This window comes from Protopterus annectens, chromosome 1.part0, assembly GCF_019279795.1.
Source record: "Protopterus annectens isolate FY-2018-M chromosome 1.part0, PAN1.0, whole genome shotgun sequence".
Lineage (NCBI taxonomy): Eukaryota > Metazoa > Chordata > Ceratodontiformes > Protopteridae > Protopterus > Protopterus annectens.
The window spans coordinates 1,762,604,197-1,762,624,966 of NC_056725.1; the positions used below are offsets into that span (position 1 = coordinate 1,762,604,197).

At 40.9% G+C, this 20,770-nt stretch overlaps 1 protein-coding gene across 5 annotated transcripts in view; it reads right to left on the bottom strand.

Annotated features, from left to right (window-relative positions):
- Nucleotides 1-20,770, bottom strand: part of CFAP206 (cilia and flagella associated protein 206) — a 1,515,781-nt gene that overhangs the window by 140,339 nt on the left and 1,354,672 nt on the right. The window lies entirely within an intron of this gene.

Genomic DNA, 20,770 nt, shown 5'->3' on the forward strand with positions numbered 1-20,770 from the left:
CACTTTGAGAGAATGCTTTAAAGTGTTCCCTTTTACGTGACATTGTATTTTTATCGGTAATTTGCTCCTGCGGTTGCTGAGCCCCGAATGCTGTTTATTGTCATGTCTGTAAGGAGTTACTACAAACATTATGTAAATTGGATAAAAGTTAAAGAGGAAAGATGTGACTTCTACATTTTTGAAACATGTTAACATAAACACCTAAAAGATGAACAGCTGAAAGACATGTAAATAGAGTAGTATCGGAACTCAGCAACCGCTTTGAAGGTGTTGCCCCGATAACGGAAAAGTACCAAAATATTTAATAATAAATAATAAAAATACAAGACAATACTTCTTACTACACAGTGCCAGTCAACTGTTAAGAGATCACAGAGAAATACTTAAAATAATACCGTAGAAAAGTTCTGACATCACAGAAAAACACTTAGTCTAACCTTCCTAATAATTCCTATCTATTTCTAAGAGAAACACAGTTCTAAAATCCTACTTACATCTAGACACAGGCAGAGATCTGGTGAGTTGCATATTTTCAAGACAAAATGCTCTGAATTCTCTGATTCTCTCTCTTTAAATTGATAACACAGAGCTGCCTCACATGACATCATTCTTCACAATGCTCCCATGCTAACAGAAACTGCATTTACATTCTTTACACCAGGTCAGAAACCAGAGCAATAAAGGACATTTATACATGCAATTTCTAGCCATTAACTCTGGCCTTACAACAATTGGCAGGATGCTTTCCTCTAGACATATCGGCTCATAATTTTAACTTCAAAGACAGTGATGAAATGCTTGACTTAGCTTTCTTACAGCAGACTGCACTGTTGTTACATTTTTGCAGTTCAATATCCAACGCAGCCATTCACATTTAAGAGAACAAGCCTGTGGCTTACATTAATATTTACAAATGACAGGAATTATCTACAAAATTCTATCTGGCTAGGCTGGCAGCTTTCACCTATCTTCACATTCTGTACTTATTTTCATTTTACACCACTGAAGAAATGGATAGATATGGTTCTTTCCTACCACTGTCCTGCACATTTCTATATTGTTTCTCTTTGTTCTTCCCTCTGCGTGTCCCCTATATCACCACTTTCCTATCTACCCCATTTTAACACCTATAATCTTGTCAAAAAATAGAATCAGACACAACACACATAAATTACAAAAAAAAAAAAAAAAAAAAAAAACGAAACAAAAGAGCCATTCACTTTTTGCCCTCTGTGTTTGAGTGGACTTTGGCTTCGTACACCAATGCCAAGTGAGGGTGAAACGCTCTTCCTTAATGCAGTTACCTCCACACAATGCTGCTTAAATACACTGCATTAAGTTAACACATGGTAAATGTAGTACAAAGAATTATTTCACTGCATTACCACAACTTATTTAAAAGTATTACATAAACCTAGAGTCAAACCCTATATCACCTGTGCTCTAAAAGAAATGTGTCAATACATTTACACCTGCTGCCACAGAGTCAACTAAGCAGCAGGTGTGTTTCATGCACTCAGCACTGAGAACTCTCATTATTTTAGCAGTGAGGCTTGCATCTGCTCACCACTTAACTACGCGCAAATAGGGAAAGGAATAGAAATATCTATCTTGCATGTGCAAACACTTTGCCATCCACTGCGCAAACCAGCTGCTCGACAGTGCACTATGCAAAGTGGACAGTAGCATGTATTACTTTTGTTTATTGTCCATTTATTCTTCATATCATGAAACTACATGTGGAAACACAAACAAAATGAAGGCACTATCTAAGAAATCTAAGAAAATAACACATATTTACAATGCAGCCATCTGTTACCTCTCCCATGTACTGCAACCTTGGTCTCTCAGTACTTGTTCACAAATATATCAGCTACACTACAGAAATAAATAACAAATGCTGTCTTACATACATGTCATATGCACATCTTTATAATGACAATACACATTCAGATTTTTCAGTATTTGTAGTAATGTGTACACGTGTTTGCATATAGTTTGTAATAGCATTGAAAAAACAGGAAGATGGCAGCACCCAGTGTGGCATGGGCCTGTCTGGTTCCCGAGGTCCGTTTTTGTGTATTTATGTTAAATTTGTGTGAAATGTTGATCTGCGGTCCGTTGGTGGTTCATTCTTGACTTGGTTGAGTGTGTGGTGGACTGCAGCAGTGATGTTTGCTGTCTTTGCTGAGCTTTTGCTTTGTTGTGGAATGTTGGACTGACTGTGGAAGTTTGGACCTACACTATCCTTAGTGGCGAGTTTAAACTGAATGTGTAGGGTGGAAGCTATATTTTTTCTTCCATGTTTGTGTGTAAGGACCGGATTGAATCTATTGCATCGGAGGGAATAGGACTGGATTTGGGATGCTGCTGGTGGTGTCAGAGATGGAACCAGCAATGGTATGGATGGTGAGGATAGTAGAAATATTGTTGGACTGATTACGGCTGTTTGGGTCTTTGGGGAGTGACAGTTGCACTGAATAAAGGTAGCAAGGGCCTGACTTTGTATTCCAGTTGTTTTTGAATCAGTTTTTGGTCTGTGGTGTTGGAGGACCAGGCCAGACTTGAAATGTTGCTGGAGTCAGAGAGGGAGATGGCAGTCATGTGGCTTGAGGCGATGCTGTCATCTACTGAACTGTGCATGGTTAAGGAAGCTTTTGTGCATTCTGTGCCTCAGTTGACTCGGTCGCTGTTGCTGTATTTGTGTATTTGTTTCTGTGTTTCTGTTGTACATCAGCTTGGAGAAATGTAATTTTGTTCAGCTGTGCATTTTTGTGTATGGTCTGAATGACAATAAAGTTACTTTTGACTTTGGACTTGATTAAATCTGTCTCTTAAAGTATACTTGCACACTGGAAACACAACCATCAAATACTACACATTGCACACTCATCAATCTGGTAACATGCAAAATGTTAATATCTTGACAGATGGAGATGACTAGCTTTCCAGTTCATGCAGGCCTCCCAACATCTTCTCTCCAACATCCAGTGCTGACGTCATCCACTAGAAATTGTCCTGCAGCCTTATAAAAGTCACACTTGTGCCATGGTACTTGCGTAAAGTACTGAGTTCTCTAGTTGGTGTAGTTAGGTAGGGGATGTTCATTGTGCATACAGCTGCAGTCATAACAGATGGGTTATTCTGCCATCAGGAGGGTCCTCGGTCAGCCGAATTCCAAAGTCTAGGTTCGGCGTCTGTCGTCGTTGCCTCTTCCCTGATGTCAGTGCGGCAGGGGTATAAAAGAGGCAGCCGATGCCATTTTCTTCAGTCTTTCTTGCCGTGCAGTGCCCGAAGCAGAAGCAGTTCGCAAGTGCCGGTCGGCCAGCTCCTGAGATTTAGTAGGGGTTCTGTTTTCACTGCAGTCAGCTGGTGTGTGTGTGTGTGTGTGTGTGTGTGTGTGTGTGTGTGTGTGTGTGTGTGTGTGTGTGTGTCTAGTCAGAAGAGTATAATTATGTATCCAGCAGTTACCACTCAAAACCATGGACTGCCAATATTTTGACACTTGCACATTCATGCAGGTCTCCAAAAACCTTCTCTCCAACATCCACTGCTGATGTCATCCACTATAAGTTGCCCTGCAGCCTTCCAAAAAGTCATACTTGTGCCATGGCACTTGAAAGCTGAGTTCTGTTCTCACTCCAGTCAACTGGTGTGTGTGTGTGTGTGTGTGTGTGTGTGTGTGTGTGTGTGTGTGTGTGTGTGTGTGTGTGTGTGTGTGTGTGTGTGTGTGTGTGTGTGTGTGTGTTTGTGCACTTGATTGACATTAGAGAGAGCATTCTACACTAGCATGTGGGATACTGCTCTTACCATTTTCCTCTCACCAGACTCTGCTAATGTCATCAAGCTATAGCTGATTTGTTAATGTGCAGTATTTCCATCAGGGCAGGTTCAGAGACTGGCGTGTAGGCCAGGCACAAGTCACCTCATGCTATATGATACAGATTACAGTGACAAGGCTTTCAGTCTATCCACATATGTCATGGCATGGCCTGTAGGCCCTGTATTTTGCTGGTGAGAAACTCCTGCGGTCTCTCTCCAGCTGCTGCAGGTCTCTGGTGAGGTACATGCAAACGGGAGAATTATACTCTATTAGTGTTCTGGTGAGGGTTGAATACAGTGTTGTTGTAACATCCTCAGATCTGGATACGATGGCCTGACTTATAAGGTGCATGATGTAGCCTTTCCATATTATGGACACTTTGTGGTCAAAGCTCAGACTGCTATCTATCTGTTTTCCCAGTTCTTGCAACACTAAGTTTGAGCATAGGGGTGTTGTTAATGTTGTAATTAGCGGGGAATTCCACTTTGCAAAAAGCAAGAATAATGACATATTTTTGTGTTTATTTGTAGGCCATGTGGCTTTGGCACCAATCACTTGCCTGCATTAACCCATCCTGTAATATGTTAACATTATTGGGGGACTCAATGATTGCACCCGATATGCAATAATCAGCAAACCTTGTAAGCCAAAGGCTATATACTTTAGCCTGGGCTGGCAAGAAATAGATTCCAAACAGTAAAGGGCCCAGCACAGAACCTTGGGTTATGCCAATGGTAACAGCTCTACTGGTAGAGGTTAACAAACCAACTTTTACAAAATGCGTTCTGTCGTTGAGACAACTAATTAAACATCTAGTGGCATAAGGATTAGTCCCCAGCTGGGAGAGCTTTTCAATGACACCTGAGTGGAGGATTATGTCAAAACTCTAGTCCAGATCAAGATAGGCAGTATGCACTGTCTTACCTTCATCCAGGCTTATCACACAGAATAAATGGGCAGTGACAACATCACAGATTGCCTACAGCATGACTCAGAACATACACCTACCTGACACGGTTGGATCCACACTTCAACACACCCTCCAGATAGAATATGTTGCTGTACAAGGGTGTACATCAGCATACATCCATCTGAGTGGGACAGGGAGGGGACAGCTCCTGATGCATGCATGTATAGATATATCGTGACTCTCATCTGTGTGGTAGACCAACATTGACCTTTACTAAATGGACACTGGTAATATCCTGGCTGTATGCAAAAGGCATGTGTGAGTTGTTAGCGCTATATCCTTGTCTGCTATATCTGTTAGATGTCCTCAAGAAGGTCATCAAGTGCATGCATGATGACAACACTATCATCCTGTGGAACTTGAGCAGGCCAAGGCATTTGACAGAAATCTACACTGAGGTATTAACTCATCACTGTCAAAAGTGGCCATAAACACCTAACTCACCATGTGGGTAGACCACTGGATCACATAAGTAGCATCTAAATATGTTGAAATGTGTGAAGTCACCAATATCTCAAGTCCCAGGATCAGGTCCATACATCAGGGCTGTCTGCTAGGCCCTTTCCTGTCCATTATTTAAGTAACAGACATCAAGAATAACATACACATCTTGTGTCCAAACAGCTGTCTGGAGGATTACAGACTGTGGACAACTATTGACTCCAACTGTGATATTAGTATAATGCAAGCTGCATCAACACACACCAAAGATTGCAGCCATGACAACACATGAGATGAAACAAAAACATGGGGGATTTGATATGTTATGAAAAAAATGCACAGCCCAATGATAATATAGATATCACACCCCTGTGAGCAGACCAAGTGGTATGTGACCTGTGTCCAGGGGTAGATGGTATGTGGAATGTCCACCAGAATGTGCTCAAAGTGGTGACACAACTCCTGAGTATGTGCAGGGCATCCAAACAAAGGCCATAATACCTCCATAGTTCACAGCCTTCATCACAACAATAACTGAGTAGAATACACCCCTCTTCATGTACCTCCCTACATATCTTCCAGTGACATGTAACTCAATGTACCACCTTTGCCCCAGTGAGTTCCCACACATCTTACTGGCCATACTTAAGTATTATATTTGTTGCATAAACATTATTCTCTGATAGTGTAGAACCCTCATCAAGGTGTTATACCAGATGTATGTGTTTGACAACATTGATGGCATGGGTTACATTTGTGACAGTGGGGATTGTGCCATATATATGCCATGCACACCAGTCACCTAGCCTGGATTTATCATAATGTCACACACAGGAATAGCAGTGTCCCTCCTAACACCTCCTGCAGATGTTACAGTGTCAGGATGGTGTGCTTGATTACTCTCATATATTGCTGACATGTCATAATAGTTGTACAAGTGTGTTCATGCAGAACCATCTATGATCACTCAGAATCACATATGTTATATCAGAGACATGAGATTACTTGCTGTACTATTCTCATATTGTCCATGATTGTGCGTCCTTCTGTTTACTGTTGTCTATGAGCCTTAACTGTGTCTCACTTGGTGGAGACCTTTGCTGACAATACAGTCATATTCAGGCAAATCAGTTTGCACAGCTTCACAATATACACCTAACCCCGATTGTATATAACATCCCTGATAGATGTCCTCTCTATTGTTTGTCACAATGCTTATATCACAAAGACATCTTCTCCATTGTTATGTCACCTTGTCTGACAGTCACATAATAAATATTTTGGCTGTGCAGTCCGTACTGTACCTTACTGATATGTGATTAGTGTTCCTGCTACAACTGTCTTCCATTTACATGCCCTCATCTGCTGTACATTACAATGTTTCACCTGATTCTTTCTCTGTGTTCATTCCTACAATTCATCTGTGTGTCCTTATTTAATGCACACACTTCCCCTGACTGACTATTTTAAATGTCAGTCCATGTACCATTACAAATCATTTACACAATTTTTGTTCAGAATGCCTGAAATGGGATTGCACAGTACTCTGCATTGTACACTGTGCTGTAATGTGTTTGAACCATATACATTTCTATATTATTAACCCTGGTAATCACTGTGGCATTCTGCGCAATCCTGTAGATCTAGTTTGCCTGTAGGTAAACAGGTCTATATGTCTACTGTTCTCGGTGTTGCTTTACATGGCTTCCTGGCTGGAACACTGTTGCTAGCCATGAAACCGCACTTGTTTATGTTTAAACCTGGTGCTTGGCAGGAATACGTAATTAGCGCTGCTGCTCACCATGCAAACAAGTAAACTCCATGTAGGCTTCGTGCAAAGCCTACATGGAGTTTATTGAATCCTAGCCTTAGTAAGGGATATTTTAGAGGACTAAAATTAATACTGAAAATAGTTCTAACATCTAGGAACAAAGTCGAAGCTATAAACCAATTTGGTTTTCCTGTCCTAACTTACAGTTTTGGAGTGACTGACTGGCCCCAAAAGGTATTGGATCAATTGGACAGGAAAACAAGAAAAATGCTTCATGCTTATCATATAATTTATAAAAATCAGTGTATACTAAGACTATATATTCCCCATTCTGAAGGAGGTATGGGCCTCCTCGTAATTGATTGCATGTATACATCTGCAATCGTAGAACTGCATACATATCGGCTGACCTCAGAAGATCCAAACATAGTGAAAATTTTAAAACATGAGGAGAATAAGTCTAATATGACTTCCCTGCTTAGTTTAGCAGAAGCATATCAGTGTCAAGCGGGAATGGAAATCACACCAGAAGTTAATAAAAATCAGGCAGCAACCAGCAACTGCATATGCCAAAAACAAAAGAAAGAATATAAGGTGAAGGATCAGATGAGAAAGCAAGAAATGTGAGAAATGCATAACTATAGTTGCAAGTGCAGAAAATTCAATGAACAACCTCATGTCAATCAGGAGTGAACTCAGGAATGGCTATTAAAAGGAGAGGTGAATTTAAATCAAAAGATGAAAGGTTAATATTGGCAGCCTAGGATAGTGGGCTACATACATGTTGGTTTACAAAGTCCATTTGTAAAACAGAAGTGGAAGCAGTTGCACATCTTGGTGCTGGGTGTGATACACTCATGGCAGGAGGACTGTATACTTACTGAAAGGCATAATAACATGACAAGACTGGGGATTGTGAAACATTAGATTATATATAATACATAATAATATAGCTGAGAAGGATTGGAAGCATGAGCCACAAAGCATTGTGGAAAATTATGAAGTTTATATCACATGGGCTCACCCATTCTAACAGTTCAAAAACAGATACGAGAAAACCAGATATTGTAGTCTATGAAAAGAAGACAAAAGCAGCATTTATCGTTGAAATTGCAATACCCAGTGACTACAGTATCTTACATACAGAGAGAGACACAAAATCATAAAATACCAGGATTTATAGGCAGAAATGAGGGCAATGTGGAAGAAGGATACTCACAGTCCCAATAGATAGGTTCATAGATTAGTACAAGGCTAACTGCCCTTGTGGGCCATTTTTTTATGCCTAGCCAGTTACCCCATGTGAGAATCAAACCCTGCACCTTGTGTCTGCAAGGTAAACACCTTAACCATTATGCCATCCTTCCACCAATAGTAGTAAGAGGAATGGGTCTTATAAAAAAGACTTTACAATCTCAGTTAGATATTTTACCAGTACATGTAACTCCATATGAATTGCAGAAGGAGTCATTCTGGGCACATTGCAGGTGCTGTGAATGAAGAGCACTTCTGGCTGACATCAAAGATTGAAACAATACTAATTTCATGAACTTTAATTGTACTTTGACTTAGGAATGGGCTCCATTCCTGTCATGGTATTAGAAACCCAAAAGACTTGGAGAAGTTAAACAGACGGAAATCATTATCAAAATATGCCGGTTGATTAATCTATCTCAGTACAGTAACATCACTGCCTTACACTAAAAACTCCTAAATGGCTTCATATAGCTTCTAGAAACATCTTCCTTCTTCTATGCTGTACATTTAAACTTCTTAACTGCAGATACTACCCTTCACACTCAAGGTGCAATTAAAATACTCCCCATATGGTTTAAAAATAGTGTTGATGTCAGTATTACATCATAGAAGCTTTGTTTTAATAAGCAAATTGGAGAAAAGTGCTTTTATAAGTTGATCCTGACAAGTGGAACAATCGTCTTAAGGAAACAAAATGCAAACTCAACTACAAACTATTCTGAGAAAAAAAAATAAAAAAACATTCAGAATATTAATAAAGTTGGTGTTTAAGACAATAATAAGAGAATAGTATTTCTCTCTCTGGGCACTAACACATCAGGCATATTAGTCTCCCTATTAATATGGTTGATTTGCAATATACATATCCTCTGAATAAAGTGCACACTTCTCCTTTTTCTTAAAATTAAAGTATTTATTTTTACCACTTATCTCTCATATACTACTCTCTGCTTAACTAACACTTGACATTCCATACATGTGGATTGCTTTTTGTTCCCAATCTACCCCTTTCCTCCAACTTATGCTTCTACTCTTACCTACTTGCACTGCCACATGAGGTTCAAACTTCATAGCTCAGTCTGTTAAAATATATGTTGTATGCTTGACACAACTAAAATAACTACTGTACTATATACAATTGCTTACTAGACTGGATCTCTGTTAAGATTCAGAACTAGCATATTGTATATATTGAATATAAATAAGAATTGATTATTACATGCACTGTACTGCATTTTACAGTCATTGTTAACTTGCTTTCACCTAGTCTTAGCTGAAAAGGGTCTCTAGACCAGCCCACCTACCAGAAAATCAAATTCAAATAAAAATAAAAATAAATAACTCTGTAGTCCTTTGCTGCACTGATGACATACAGGGATAAAGCCCTGATTAGAGCCCACACAGTCAGAGTTTGAATAGTGGCTCAGGTATTTGACAGCACAGTTGGAAGGATGGGCTTCTCCCAACCCAATCACTGACAGTGGGCAGGAAGGGTATCAAACAGGTGACAGCCAGTGCAGGAGTGATATGAGCATGGCCACCCAAGTGAGTGATAGTAGCCCTGGTCCGCAATGTATAGCAGTGTGAGCAAAAAGATGGAGGGGCACTGGAGGCTCCTACAGTGAGGCAGATACCCATATCACCACCAAGGGGGAAGGGTTAGGGCCTTCATGTAAAATATCCTGTCATTACTAGGATGCCTATGAGAGCACTACACTCCCCAATATCTACCAAGATGACAACACTTCTGGATATCTCTCTCCCTAGGGAATCTGAGGGTGGAATCCTCAGAACTGGGGAATAAAAGCACTCATGTCTGACGGGATGGCTTAATGCTCAACAGGTGGGGGAGGGGCAGCACATAGGAAAGTTTTCTATAGTCTTCTTTCACTATAGTTGTAAACTTGGGCAGCCCCACTACATCAAGTCACAAGGCTGTGCCAGCACTATTTATGGGAGTCTACAGACCAACCCATTTTCAGGGAGCCAATGCACTCTGTAAAGTATACTGCTAGGTATCACCTATAGCTTTATAAGCCATTTTAATGCTCTGAATTGCAAATAATGCTCTCATCTCAGAAAAAAAAACCTATATTTTCTGTAATTTTAAATGTTGTAGCAAAGTACTCATATTTTACTTTCTCAGACAGATATGGACATATCTGAGGTTTTGCTGCTTACTTGCCTTATGACCTAATAGCTCTTACAATTTACTATATAATGATGGCGGTCATCAATGTGCCTTGACTTGAAAATTTTGTAAAAAATTTTAAAGCAGTGTGGAGATATTGACATTTACAACTAGGGTCAAACTCAGTTTAGAAGCAGACTGCCATGTTTCCAAAACAGTACATTTAAAATAAAAATGTAGTCATCAATAACTTGCAGAGTAACATAACTGTTGTCTGAAAATTAAATACATAAAACTGTTGTATTTAAATTTAAAAGGATCAGGTGTTTCTGTACAAAAGTGATTTTTTTCTTCTTCTATATGTCATGGCACAACAAAAACAATATTAAACATTATTTACTTTCATTACACTTCAAGATATAGCTGCTCTCTTGTCTTTGAGGCTAGGATCAAAATCTAAGGGAATTTATTAACTAATTATCCCAGTAATGTTCCCTGAATGTTTCATGAAAATATCTTATTATGGAGATACACATATTTATATACAGTGAGTGAAAATATGTTCCTTGAATTCTCTGTACACAGAAAACAGTCTAAAGAACTCCAGATGATGTCAACAGGTGTTCTACAAGTGTTTGCATGCTAGTAGCTTGCAACACACTTGCTAACTGCCACTTGCTCTAAATGGCAGGTGTCCTAACTCTCACTATCTCAAAAAGACTTAATTACCTAGCCCCCCACAATGTGACACTACTCATCTACACAGCCCTACCAGAGCCTTAACTCTGATCCAAAAAAATCTCCCTCTAGTTCCAAACCCTAATTACAGCACATCACTAACCCTAACTAAAAACACTCGCCTTCTGCTCCATAACTCTCAAGTCTCCAGTAAATTCCTAAACCTAAAACTCCACTTAACCCTCCCTAAACCTAATGTTCCCAATCACCCCTGTACCTAAAATTCTTCTTCCATTCCCTGAACCTAAAGTTCCTCATCATTCCCTAAACCTAAAACGTCCCTCCTACTCCCTAACCCTAAAACTCCCTCTCCATAAACATAACCCCCCCTCCCAACAGCTGCCTGAAACCCTAACCTGCACTACCACTCCCTCCCTCATAGTTTCTGCAGTTACTCTGATTGAACCACACTAGTGTGGTTAAGTGAGGTTTGGCAGCTCCAGTCCCTCTGCACAGATGTCACACCTCAACTAAATATGTAAGCCAGTTCAAATGCAAGCAGTAACCCATGCAAGCTACAAGATGCCTGACTCTCTGGTTTCCAAAAGTTGTCTTTGAACACCTAGGACTTGGATACTTGTAGTAGAACCAATATCATCATAATCATAATATGTACATAATTCCCCAGCTTCATGTGCATGCATACATATACTTTTTTTCATTAAAATGCAACAAAGGCAAAAAAAGAAGTTATGTACTCACCATAACTTTCCATGTGAGTTGTCTATCTCACGTTCATTCTATACTTGTGGGTTCGGAACTGATCCTTGGTTTGGACTCGGCCGTTTACTAAAGCTCGATGTCTCCAACCAGCTCATGTCTTATTCCCTATCCTATGATGCTCTAGGGCATTCCCCAGATCTTGTTTGCTGTTATACTAATTAATTATTTTATAAGCCAAGAAGAGGGTCAGAGAATATTAGATGCCAAATAGTAACCTCTTGGTCCTCCAGGAGCCAAAGCCTCGAGGTAGGAGGGTGGGACATAAGAATGAAGGCGAGATGGACAACACACATGGAACGTTATTGTAAGTGCATAACTTCTTTATGTGAATTTGTCCTATCTCACCTTCATTCTGTAGTTGTGGGACAGCGTTCCTAGTACCATCTTTCTTGGATGGTTCACGGGAGAACATTCTTCAGAACAGTGGACCCAAAAGAGGCCCTGTCCCTGGAGGCCAAATCCCACTTTGTAATGAGTGATAAAGGTATGTGGCCTTGCCCATGTTGCTGCCGCACAAATGGTATCAATTGGCAATTGTGCACGAAAGGCAGAAGAGGTCGAAATAGCCTTGGTAGAATGAGCTCTTATTTTGTTTGGAAATTGCTTGTTGACTGAGTGATAGGTGAATGAGATACAGTCTGACAACCATCTGGAATGAGTGGTTTTCGTTACTGAAGCTCCTTTCTTGGAGTCTGAAAAGGATATAAACATTTAATCAGTCTTTCTAAAGTCCTTTGTTCTGTGTAAACAGAAACAGAATTGTCTATGCACATCAAGTTGGTGTAACATGTATTCTGCCTTATTGCCATACTTGGGGAAAAAGTCTGGTAAGTCTATGGAATGATTTAAGTTTGATTCTGAGCATACTTTTGGTAGAAATTATGGGCTTGTGCGAAGTGAGACTCTGTCATTGTGAAACAGCATATAGGGAGGTTTACTAGATAATGCTTGTAATTCCGAAACCCTCCTAGCTGAAGTGATAGCCACTAAGAAAATCGTCTTCCAGGTTAGGAATTTCAAGTCACATGAAGATGCAGGTTCAAAAGGGGGGAAGAATTACATGGGACAGAACAAAATTTAGGTTCCATGGAGGTACAGCTGGTTTAATGGGATGTCCTAATAGGTTAGTACCTCTTAAGAAAGCTTTACAAAGTCTGTGGGACATAACATTCGGTCCTCCTCCTCCAAAATGAAAATTAGAGATTGCTAATTGAACTCGAATAGTGGCTGCAGCTGCTCCCTCATTAAAATGTTTTGCTAAAAATTCCAGCATAGAAGATACAGATGCAGAGAAAGGGTCAATATGATTTTGTAAGGCCCAGGAGGAAAACTTTTTCATTTGCTGAGATATAATCTTCTCATAGAGGCTTTGTGAGAAGAAATCAGGATATGTTGTACTGAGGGTGAAAGGTCAGACAGCCTGGCTATGTTTGGAATTGGAGTAGCCAAGCTGTCAGCTTGAGGGTTTAAAGAGATGGATGGAGCATTTCTGATGGATGGGTCAGAAGGTCCGGTACTGGGACCAGAATCCAAGACTCCTCCTGAAGATGAGGCCACCAGAAGGGGAACCAAATTTGATGAGGCTAGTAAGGGGCTATAAGAATTAATGTCTTTCCCAATGTGCTGACTTTCTGAAGAACTTTGGGAATCAATGGAAAAGAAGGGAAGGCATAGAGGAGACCTGAGGGCCAATCGTGTAGAAACGCATCCCTTGGGGGTTCCCCCAGAGGGTTGATTAGGGCAAAGTAGCTGCTGCATTTGGGGTTCATGGACATGGCAAAGAGATCACAGCAAGGCTGGCCTCATTTTTGGAAAATCATTTCCACTATATCCTGTTTCAGGGACCACTTGAGAGGCATCAGAGTTTATTTGCTATCACGTTGGATTTCCCCGGTATATGCATTGCTACCAGAAAGTGGTTGAAGAAGGTTGCCCACTGCCATACTCTCAGGGCCTCTCGACAAAGGGGGTAAGATCTGGTTCCTCCTTGTTTGTTTATATACCATACTGCTAACATATTGTCCATAGGGATCACAATCATTCCTAGTGGGAGAGAGTATTGGAATGCCTGCAAAGCAAGAAGCACCATTCTCATCTCTATGACAATGATGTGCAAGTGGGCCTCATGATCCTGCCAAGTGCCTTGGACTGTTCTTCCCTAATAGTACCCCCCACCCTATCTGGGAAGCATCTTTGGTTACTGTGGCAAGCATTTGTGGAAGAATAAGGGGCCGACTTGATGTAACTTCACTGGAGTCAAGCCACCAACAAAGGTCTCTCTTGCAAGAGTCTGTTAACATAATCTGGTGCGAAACTGGAAGTTCCTGCATGGACCACTGAGTAAAAATCAGCCACTGTAGAATTCTCATGTGCAGCTTCACTAAGGGAATTACGTTTATAGCTGCTGCCATACAGCCTAGCACTTTTAGAACTGTCCTTGCTTGAGTCTTCCTTTTGAAAAGCAGGTCCAGAACCTGTACCCGAAGGGCTGTCACTTTCTCTGTTGGAAGCTTTACTATCATTCCTGTACTGTCTAAATCTGCGCCTGTAAAGGTGACATATTCAGATGGCAATAAGGCAGATTTTTCATAGTTTAAAAGTATCAGAGTGGTGTCTCTTGCCTGTGTTAGTAGAAGCTTGGTGGTGACGGTTAGGAGCCAGTTGTCTAGATATGGAAACACCAAGAATCCTAAATGTCTCAAGTGAGCTGTGACTACTGCCATACATTTGTTGAACACTCTGGGGGCTGTGGTGAGACCAAAGGGCAGAGCTCGAAACTGGCAGATGACTCCTGGAGGCCTGTCCATCTTTATGTGGTAGTACGCATCCTGGAGGACTATACAGCACATCCAATTGTCTTTTCCCAAAAAGGGAAGCATCAACTGCAGTGTAACCATCCTGAACTTTGTCTTTTTTACAGATTTGTTTAGTCTGCTGAGATCCAGTATGGGTCTCCAGTCCCCTGTTTTCTTTGGAACTAAAAAGAACCTTGAGTAAGTCCCGGATCCTATCTGGTCTGCAGGGACCGGTTGGATGACTCTTTTGTCTAGCAACTTTTGTATTTCTAGAGTTGCTTGTTTCCTGCGACTGGGTGGAACGTCTGGGAATTTTTGTATGTGTGGAGAGCGAATTAAAAAGGGTATTGAGTAACCTCTGGATATGATGCCTTGCACCCACTTGTCTTTTATTTTTAGCCAGGTGTCTGGGTACAAGGATAATCAACCCCCAGATTGCCTCCAGAGAGGGACAGACGGGTGTCATTTCAGGAGCATTGAAAGGGCTTACCAAAGAAGAATTCTCTGTCACCCTGGTTCTGATGACCCTCCCTATGCTGCGTGGCTGGCATCTGCCATTATTGCTTCCCCCTCTGCCCCTGGAGGAAGGCTCACTACATGTGTCTTGAAAAACTGTCTGGGATTTTCAAAACCAAATTTGTCCTCCCTTTTGGCTTTTAGGATAAGGCCCTAGAAGGTGTGGAAAAACAGAGTCCAACGGCAGAGAGAGTTTTTCCTTCCTGTTCACACATGGTTAGTGTGTCTTTTACCTTTGGTCTGAACAAGGACGAGCCACCAAAGTGGGCGTTAAAGGAAGATGACTTGAAGGGTTCTGCAAAGTTACACAAGCACATCCAGGAATGTCTCCTAAGGGAGATTCCTGAAGCTGCTGCCCTACTCACTCCCTCAGCTGCATAAGAAATGAGCCTCATGGAGGAGTTGACTACTAAATTTAAAGTGTCGAGCTGGGAAGACACTTTATCTGATACCCCTGCAGCTACTGAACCCTGGAGAGTATCTCCAAGCTCTTTCGGCGGCAGGCAGATGAGTCGTGATGAGTCGGGAAGCAAGCATCTGGGCCAGTGGACTTTAAGAGTCCTCACTACACTCCTCTGAGTCATCATCCCGACAGCCTCGACGGGAGATCTCTCTGTAACCTAGTGAAGTGCGTAAGATAATTCAGGGACCTGAGAGTGAAGGTCGCTGAAGAAAACATGCACTTTCTGTATCTGTCCATCGTACGTGACTCTTTGCTCAGGGGATGGACAGAAGTGGAAATTTCTGATAACTCCTTCTTGGTGACCGCCACCACCACAATAGCATCTACCGGGACACCTTTTGTAAGGAATGCTTTTTCATCAGGGGATGTAATAAATTTATTTGGCCTCCAGGGAACAGGCTCCACTGAATCTGGAGACTCCCACACCTTTTGACAAACCAACTCAATAAGTTTGTCGAAAGGCGGAGACACCCAAATGGTGGAAGGGTGAGACCCAAAGGCCTTCAGGTAGACAGACTCCTCCTCAGAAACACTGATGTGCTTCCAGCCAGCTCTCTGCTTAAGGATCTCTAGGATGTCTGCAAAGCAGACATCCTCAGAGGGTGACAGTGGGGACCCTTCTGACTCGAGGTTAGTATCTGATGTGACTGACTCCTCAGCAGAGTCCAAATGTTTCCTCTTGCATAATCTCTTGTGAGCAAACTCTTCAGAAGGACATTCTGGAGAGATTTTAGAAGAGACAGGTTCGCACACTGGGGCACCCTGAGGCCTTGGGTCTCCATGACTGTGTGGGATCAGTTGTGCTGAGACAGACACCGATGCCTTTGGGGGAGGAATGACTGGACCTGAGAGTGGGGCTGCTCGTGGAAACAGCATTCTCCTCATCACCTCGAAGGCCCACCGCCAATGACTCAAGGAAGCTTCTGGCTCCGAAGAACTAGAAGGCTTCCTTGAAGCCAAGGGAGATGGCTCAGAAGCAGATGTAGGAGCCGAGGTCACCCGTGCCGAGGCGCTGAGAGGCAAGTTCAGATCAGACAACTGTCCAATCCGACTGTCCCCCCAGACCCAACTGGAGAGCAGTGGCTCCTAGACTCCTCGCGCTCAGATGGCACTGAGGAAGTCGGAGCAGATGTTGGAGCCGTAGATCCTGGAGCAGGTCTCGGCTCCGATGGTTCCACTACTATCTGCTCCATGCATTTGAGTTCCGAGGCCTCGAAGCAGGTCAGAGGAGGAATCTATAGAGATGGGTTAGGTGCACTCAGCTCTGAAGCCTGCTGGGTTGGATCTGATAGCAATTTGGCTAGCGCTGGTGTACTCAACAGTCTCCATACAATGAGATCTACATCTTCTTCTGATAAACCCCTGGAGGACCGATAAGAGAGGTCAGGAAATCATGATCTCTGTAACAAAGGTGACCTCAAATTCGGAGAAACCAGCTCCAGGACAAGGGACCAGCTCTAAGACTGCATTACCATCAGTTCTGAAACAGGAGGAACCAAAGTAGTAGATTTTTCAGGCCCGATGAATTTTGGGTCTGATGAAGACATTCTTGAAATTTTTTGAGAGGGTACAGATTGCTCTGAGGAAGATAAAGATCTTTTACTAGACTTCTCAGATCTAGAAGGGGTTTGTTTACATGTACTCTGACCTTCTTTAAAGGACTCTGCAAAGGAGGTATTCAACAATCCTCTTAGAATGAGCTCTTAGAATGAGGTTGTTTTTCCTTACCAGGAGAACCCACCAATTAAAAGAATGACATATGGAGCATGACTCCTCTAAATGTACGGCTCCAAAGCAATAAACACATTCTGAATGACCATATGTTAATGACATTTTCTGGGAGCAGTTTGAATATTTCTTGAACCCAGAGGGTTTAGACTCTTAATTGCTTTGACATGTCTATCAATAGAGAGTACTCTACAGGAATATTAGCAGTATAATGAAGTATCCAGTCAGAACAGAAGAAAACTATTTAACTATTCTAACAATCAAACTCTAACTTTTTATTTATTTTTTTTTTTAAACAACACACCACACAGGGAAGAAAAAGGCTCTCTAACTTAAACGGACTAGTCGCTCTCTAATTTAAATGAGCTGACTCAATGAAAGGATCCAAACTCCTTACCAAAGGAAAACCAACACCAGACAAGCTACTAACACAGCACACTTGACAACCTTATTAGCGCGAGCCCTCTAACTAAAATGGGCTGAGCCAGGGGTTAAACGAGCAACTTGAAAAATTAGTGTAAGATCTATCAGAAAAACAACAAATTCAACAACAATATTTTAGCACAGAAAAGTCGGATAGGGATATAGGTGCAGGCCTAGAGGTAAAATGATGGCCTTAGTGAAAACCCACAAAAAACGAACACAGTCTAACACTGTGATAGAAAAGGTAAAAAAAAAAAAAACTTTTTAAACAATAACACACAGGTAACCTACTAAGAAAGTGTAACTTTTAGTATATAAAACAAGTTTTTTAAAGAAACTTAGCCACAGCCAGTTGAAGGATGCCCAATCTGTTTAGTGGCAAACGAGATCTGGGGAATGCCCCAGAGCATCATGGGATAGGGAGTAAGCCACGAGCTGGTTGGAGAGCTCGAGCTTTAGTAAACAGCTGAGTTGGAACTTAGGATTGGTTCCGAACCCACAGGTACAGAATGCAGGCGAGACAGGACAACTTCACATTATTAATTTTTCAATTAAAAAAATGTAAATGATGGAAGGAGGCTACCAGCACACAGAATATAAAAAGGATCTAACATATGATTAAAAAAAAACGTACACATGAAAAATGTTAGAAATCTTAGAAGGGAAGAGAAGGGCAGGCAAATGATGAGGACATACAAATATAGTACCAATGGGAGAAAATGCAACTGAAAGTGAAAAGGGAAGATTACCACTAAATATTAAGCACACAGAAGATAGGGTAAAAACTATTTATAGGTTGTATGAGTGGGGATTTGTAAGGGTAGAAAAATATAAGTGTTGAGTGCTAATAAAGATGGAGGTGCAGTACATGACCATGACTCATATTACCCTGAAAGAAGATAAAAAGGGATGGGGGATTGTTGGTGTACAGCTATGAAGACTTTAGTTTACAGCTTCTTAAAGCTGTTATGAGAGCTTGTTTGTAATGACATAAAATCATACAGGGAGAAAGGTGATAAAAAACTGCTTAGGGCACAGTACAAAAACAGGAAATATAGACAGTTAAAATGGGTTTAATACTGCTATATTGGAACTTGAATGTTTTAACAGGCAGTGCAGAAATTGTTAAGTGTTTAACTTATACTAGGCTGAGTAAGCTTCATGTAAGTATGTTCCAGGAGACACATTTAAATAATAAAGAAAATAAGCAAGTATTCAAAAAAGGGCTTAAAGAGGGCTGTGTAGCAGAGTATGGAGGTTGTTAGAAAAAGGGAGAGTAGTAATTTTGAATAAAAAGGGATGTGCACTGGAAGGTAACAATAGACAAGGAGAGTAGATATGCAGTTGTTCTGGGGGACTGGCATGGTGGCAGGTGTGCTCTAGTGCCAGTGTATGCCCCACCAAGGATGGGTATTAGGGTGCTGGGTAAGGTGAAGAATGAAATTCTGGGGTTTCATCAACGTTTGCTAATAATAGTGGGGGATTGGAACATGGTTACAGAGCAACAAGATGTGAATAGGGGGTGCAGAGATGTCTTAGGATATACGGTCTCAAAGAAGTAATATCTCCTAGTGAAGCAGATATAAGTATACATTTTGTTTACATGAGCATGGGCAAGACTAGACAGGATATACATTATACAGAAACATTAACATTTAGTTAAAAATGTTGTGACACATCTGCTGACATTCTCAGATCATCTGTTATACACAACTGTGACCGGGGTCCATTTGAAGCCTACAGTTTGGGACTTTTAAATGTAGCCTATGTCTGGTGGGGCTGTGAAACATTGTACTATCTTTAATGAAAAGAAACAACAAGAACTGTTGTGTTTTGTTTGAAGCCCAGTGGGCCATTTTGTTTTTTTGTATTGTATTTCTCTTCTGATGTCATGACAAATAAAGTTGTGTTTTATATAAGTCCTCCTAAGAGTCTCTCCTGGACTTTACAGTGTGTGTGTGTGTGTGTGTGTGTGTGTGTGTGTGTGTGTGTGTGTGTGTGTGTGTGTGTGTGTGTGTGTTTGTATGCATGCGCATGTACATTTGATTTATGTATTCAAAGCCAGTATTCTAATCAGTAGAATGATACTCTGTATTCTCTTTTGCTATTAGTGACTGCTACATGCCTCTCTAATTAGAATAAAAAAATGAAGAATTACAGCAAATAATGATTACTTAAAATACACAGAGCAAGTCAATGCCAATAAAAAGTTGATTCAGTGACTGACAAGAAGCTAGGAAAATCCAAAACCATAAAAAGAACCAACTCCAAGACTGCTCAAAACATACAGAAAACTTCTTTTTTTACAAGTAAAGCTTTCGGGTATCACCCTTCCTCAGTGTTATTCCAATATATGAAGTTAACTTCATATAAAAAAGTTTTAAAAAGTCACAAGATCACAGTCAGCCTATAAAAAAATCAATTCATAAAATAATTATGATATCACATGGTTACAAACTGGTAAATGAACCCCTCATGCACATTCAAAATAACACCACATATATTACTGCAATTCACAAATTGTTTATTGAATTGAGCGCTTTCGTTAGGCATTCGCCCCAAGACTTCTTCAGAATAAAAACAGCTGTTACCAAATTCCATTAAATAAGCAACCGATCAAGTCACATGTACAACCAGTGCTAGAGTATTGGTTAAAAACAAGAGGCAAATCGTCACAAAATAAATACCAAATTCATATAGACACAATTTTAAACCTATTAAAAATCAAAGATCATCACCCCTGTTCAAACAAAATTTCAGGATAAACACTGTATTATATATAGGAGGGACACGTGTTAAGAGCCTTTTGGAACATAATTGTATTGCCAAAAAGGAGGGTTATATGCAAAAATGTGGACATTGCTCACAATGCCCCTTTATTTTGGAGACCAACGTCATTTATATTAGTGGTTATGGTAAAGTTTACCTGCATAAAAAGTTCAACTGTCAAAGTAAGCACCTTGTGTATATTGCTATTTGCCAGGATTGCCT